This window comes from Heloderma suspectum, chromosome 7, assembly GCF_057233095.1.
Source record: "Heloderma suspectum isolate Gila_16-S chromosome 7, 16-S_ref, whole genome shotgun sequence".
Taxonomy (NCBI): Eukaryota; Metazoa; Chordata; class Lepidosauria; order Squamata; family Helodermatidae; genus Heloderma; species Heloderma suspectum.
Window position 1 is genome coordinate 113,245,708 of NC_139464.1, and position 6,034 is coordinate 113,251,741.

The window sequence follows — 6,034 nt, forward strand, 5'->3', positions numbered from 1 at the left end:
CTATTAATGCAGCCCAAAAGAGCATTTGCCTTTTTTGCAGCCACATCATATTGTTGGTTCATATTCAGCTTGTGATCTATAACAATTCCAAGATCCTTCTTGCTTGTAGTATTTTTGAGCCACGTATCCCCCATCTTGTAACTGTGCATTTGGTTTCTTTTTCCTAGGTGCAGAACTTGGCATTTATTCCTATTAAATGTCATTCTGTTGTTTTCTGCCCAGCATTCCAGCCTATCAAGATCATTTTGAATTTTATTTCTGTCTTCCAAAGTATTAGCTATCCCGCCCAATTCATTTGCAAATCTGATCAGCATTCCCTGCACCTCCTCCTCCAAGTCATTCATAAAAATGTTGAAGAGCACTGGGCCCAGGACTGAGCCCTGCGGTACCCCACTCATTACCTCTCCCCAGTTTGAGAAGATCCCATTGATAAGCACTCTTTGAGTCCGATCCTGTAGCCAACTGTGGATCCACCGGATCGTTGTTTCATCTAGCCCACTTTGAGCTAGTTTGCTCATCAGGATACCATGGGGCACTTTGTCGAAAGCTTTGCTGAAGTCAAGGTATATTATGTCCACAGCATTCCCACAGTCCACAGGGGAGGTGACCTGATAAAAAAATGAGATCAGATTTGTCTGGCAGGATTTGTTCTTGACAAATCCATGTTGGCTTTGAGTAATCACTGCATTGTTTTCAAGGTGCTTACAGATGGATTGCTTTAGAATCTGCTCCAGAATTTTCCCAGGGATTGATGTCAGACTGACTGGTCTGTAGTTCCCAGGTTCCTCCGTTTTGCCCTTTTTGAAGATAGGGACAACATTAGCCCTCCTCCAATCATGGTAAGGGAAGGTAGTAAATGGGTGAAGTTATAAGAACAGGATAGAGTGACAAGACCAACAGGACTTGCAAAAGATATGTTGCCTATATACCTCACTAATATATGGTGAACTACACCAGTTGAACTGGTGTGCTTGCACAAAACTTAAGTTTGACCACAGCCTGATTATCACCACCGTTGGAGAAAAACAATGAACTCTCAATTCCATTTATTGTACTGGGGCTGCAATCCTATGCACACTTACTAAGGAGCAAGTCCCACTGAAATCAATGGGTTCTTTCCTATGGGTAAACATGCATAGAATTGTGCTTTAAGAGTAGCACATAGTCTCTCTCATATGCTTGCAGAGGTGGCAATATACTGCAGAAGTCTAATAACTCAACAGTGTATTATCACAGAAATCTAGAGCAAAATTAGGCAAGTTATCACCAAAGTCAGATTTAACCACCTGGCTGGAGACTAAACTCCTCTTTTGTCAATCAGAACACTGGTTATTTTATTTATGTTCTGTTCTTTATATGCTTGTATGGAAAGAACACATGAGACAGATAAGCCAGTAGGTTTAAGGTAAGGTAACTACACCTACTTTGCTCCTCAGTAACTTACTATAGCCAAGCATATTGAAATGTATTGTGAAATCATTTTTGGTCGATTGCAATAGTGTATTAAAATGTTTGGTCTAGAGCAGCTTCCCCGATCTGTCTCCCTCCAGATGTGTTCGGCTACAACTCCAGCATAGCCAATTATCATGCTTGGATGATGGGAGTTGTAATCCAACACATGGTTTGTGCAGGCTGGTGTAGAGTCATGAACAGTAAAGGGTTGTTTCAGTCCTTGGACTAAAACAGCCTTACCCAACCTGATGCTCTCCAGATGTGTTGATGTACATCCCATCATCCCCAGCCAGCATGGCCATTGGCCTTTCACATACTTAGTTCCTTCCTTGCTGGTGTGCATGAGAGAGAGAGAGAGAGAAGGATCCCAGTGCCTTTTTATTCCTCTTTTGGCATTTACGATCACTCAGTGTGTGTTGTGGAGCCATGCACACTCATCCCCACCTTCATGTTACCTGCCCTCCTGCTGACTACATGTTGGGGGAAGGTCTGAAGAACGGAGCCTGCTTCTGTGCACATAGGTTCCCCTGTCATCTAGAACCATGATTACATGGTGTTCTACATCACAGAACCTCTGCACATAGAGCTCTCCTGCTCCGTGCAGTGTTAATGGTGTGATCTTCAACACCCAAATTAAGCCTATTCTTATCAGAGTATAAGAGGATAGGTCCCTCCTTGGAGAAGCTTACAATCTAAAATTGGACACTGGGGAAACAGAGGAAGGGAAGGGAAATGGGGGCAGGGGTAAATATGGAATCAATATTTGATTGTTTCAATTACATGGGCCTAGGCTTACTCAGTTACAGTAGACACAGGAACTAAGGAGTTGTGCCAAAGGCATCTTGGAAAAGATGGTTTTTAAGGAGGGACTTGAAGGAATAAATTTTTCCTCTTCTCTCATCCTTTTTTCCTTTTGTGTCATGTCTTTTAGATTGTAAGCTTGAGAGCAGGAGCTGTCTTTCTTATTGATCTATAAGCTGCTCTTGGAACCCTTCCTGGCTGAGGAGCAGTGTAAAATGCTTTAATTAAATAAATCAGATGGCATCGCACAGGTGTTCTGGGAAGTAGTTCTGAGCATATGGGGCAGCAAGGGAGAAAGGGTGGAACTTTTTGAGGGAGCAGGCGACAAGGCTGCCCTGTTTTAGGGTTGTGGGTGGCTTGTTAACTACCTGAACAACCTGCCCATGCCAGGTTCGCACGTAACGACAAGCTGTGGCACACCTCCACCGCTATTTGAATTTTTAAAATGCAAAACGGCAAGCCCTGCGGGAAATTCATCCACAGTGGCTTGCTGTTACATGTGAACCATGATGGGGGAACTGGAGTACCAAATATCACAGGCAGGGATATGACAGAATATAAGAGGAGAGAAATAAGGGAGGGAGCAAGGCCACGAAGGGCTTTGAAAGGAAGGATAAAAGAGCTTGTGCTGGATCCAGGAGTCAAAAGGAAGCCAGTGTTTGATATAAGGAGGAGCGGGGCTGGACCCAAACATTTTCCTACCTCAGGCAAAGAACAAGATGGCATCCTCTCCCATTCCATGTACCAAAGCTGACTGAACTGGCAGTTGAATCTTTCTTCAAGATTGTAAATGGTACAGCATTCTCCCCAACACCCAAAGGCAGGAGTAGTACTGTAAAGGGAGAAGCAACACAACTTGACAGCACTTTAAAAATGGGAAATAAAGGAGCGAGAGAGGAATAAAAGCCCAGGGATATGTGTCTGCTCCAGCAGGGTGAATGGGTAACATTGTCAATGGATAAGGAGAGGAGGGCTTTGGGGGAAGTATTAGAATTAAAGCCTTGGACATGCTGAGAGACAAACAAGACGTGACCTTAAGTGTGTCTTTGCATTTAATGGGCAACTTTTTAAAAATGCAAATTTCATCAGCTGGGGTGTGTGTGGATATAATTAATGACAGAACAGGCATGGAGGGGAAATTTAACCCTTTCCTTCCCTACTGCAATCCTGCAGAAAATCCCTGCTCTGAAGTTAGTATTTGCCCTGGAATTGCTGCCAATCCATGGTGGGTGGGGTTGTGTCAAAGTAAATACCAGATTCAGACAAGGGAACTGGCAGGATTTGTAAACAAAGAGGCCACCACCACAAACTATCAGGGTGAGGAGTGTGGGAGAAGGAGAGACCTCCAGAGGAGAGGGCAGCAAGGTAAAGGGAATACAGGTTTCACTGCGGGCAAGTGAGAAGAATGTATCATGGAGGACAACTGTTTTCTGGGTAAGGCAGTGACAGCTCCAGAGGGAGAAGGGAAGCTGGGAGAGTCTACGGTAAGGTAACAAATATGGATGGGATTAGGAGAATGAAGACATGTTGCTGCTATGATGCAGGAAACAAGAACCAGAAAGTTGAGGAAGAAGACAGTGTGAAGTACGGGATGATGAAGAGTTGTTAAGAGATGGGCGAAAGAAGGTACAGATTTGATTGAAGTAGCTTGGTCACAAATGGCCACCTTAGTCAGCCAACTGTTCAAATGGCAGCTTATGCTGTGTCCCACCCACTCAGGCCTCAGCCTCAAATGGAATTACTTGAAAGTAGATGTAATGCAACAAGCAGCCATTCACATGGAGAGAGGAGATGGGAAGTCCTTTGGCCAGCTGACCATGCTTGCTTGACTTCCTTTAAGTGTGCCTTCTCCAATGGAGCAGGTTACCAGCTTTCTCTTTCTACACCACCAAATGTGCAGTCTTGCTTGCTATAATTATTCATAAGCAACTTATATTATTCATCATCTCAAAACAGATGGTATGTGATGGTGGTCACTACATATTTGTTTGTCAAGGTTTACCTAATAAGTCTTATTTTTGGAGGGAGCTTCAGATCAGCGCTGGAGTTTTGGCATCAAAACCTGACCAAAGCATTCTGGAGGGTGTTCAGGTAGCCAATGAAATTTGCTGCAAACATATGGTGTGTGCTGGACTCACAAAAAGAAACAATATATGGCTGTAATAAATATTTTTTGCAAGAGATGAGATGCACAATGTGATCCACAATGTGATCCTAAGCAAGTTTATACAGAAGTCCTACTGGGTTAAATGTGACTTCTTCCCTAATAAATGTGCTTAGAATTTCCATCTTAAGCATGTCTGTGTAAAAGTAAGATCATAACTATGGGTTGTATCCAATGATAGGCTAGTGAAAATGTAAAAGAGATAGCATTGCTCCACTAGTTGGTTGCACAAGCATTACTGGAACACCATCCTAGCCTAAAGAAGTCATAATGAGTTGTGGTCAGCTTGTGCAATGGCTTATGGAACATCAAGCTGAATCACAGTATTGGATTTAATACTTGCACAATGATGAAAATGAGTCTCCACAAGCTATAGGAGAGTTGCACTTGCAGAATGACACCATTGGATACCCCACAATATATTTTTTATATATTTCTATGTATTTTTCTTTACATTGTTCAAATTGCATTGGATGGTCAATATGAGCCTATTCGCATATCATGGCAGCAAATCATGTGTTAATTAACCCATAATTTGTGGGGATGCACAAAGCATGTGAGCAATTTCTGGTTTGAATAAACAACCTATGAATGCCCCATTGTAGGTTGTTGGCATGATATCTGAACCCAGACACATTGGGTAATGTATGGGTTAAACAATCCAGAGTTAACCCAACAACAAACCATGGGTTAACTCTGGGTTATTTAATCCATAAACAACCCAGAGCACCCAGGTTTGGATGTCATGCTAACAACCCCAGAACAGGTGGTTCACAGATTGTTTATTCAAACTGGAAACAGCACTATAAAGCACATGGTCTTCAATGTCTATACACTAATGCCCAGAGTATGGGAAACAAACAGAATGAACTTGAACTCTTAATACAGGAGGGAAATTAGGACTTGATAGGTGTAACTGAAACATGGTGGGATGACTCCCATGACCGGAATACAGTAATTGAAGGATATAACTTGTTCAAAAACAGGAGGAACAGAAAGGGAGGTGGAGTTGCACTATATGTTAAAAATACGTATCTCTGCACAGAAATACAGGAGGATGAGCTTGGTAGCCCCATCGAGAGCATCTGGGTTAAAATAAATGGTGGTTCAACTATTAAATAAGGATGGCAAAATGATAACAGATGACAAGGAAAAGGCAGAAGTGCTCAATTCCTACTTTGGCTCAGTCTTCTCCCAAAAGAGGGTCTATGAGCCCCCTGGTAAAGGTGAAGTACAGGCTGAAGGGGCAGGATTGCAGCTTGAGATCGATAGGCATATGGTCAAGGAACACCTACTTACTTGAATGAGTTCAAATCTCCAGGGCCAGATGAACTGCATCCAAGAGTAATAAAGGAACTGGCAGAAGAACTCTCAGAACCACTATTATCTGTTTATTGGACATCCCTTACCAACTTCACCCATTTACTACCTTCACTTACCATCTCGCCCCTTTTTTTCCTTAAGGTAGCCCTTATCACAGCATATTGATAAAATATTAATGATTTAATGCCGGAGAGAAAATTGCTACCCCTTGCTCAAGCCACATTGTTGTTTACTGCAACAATAGCCAAAAATATTTTGGAACTTTCCAAGTTTGTTAGACACTGCTCCTGTATG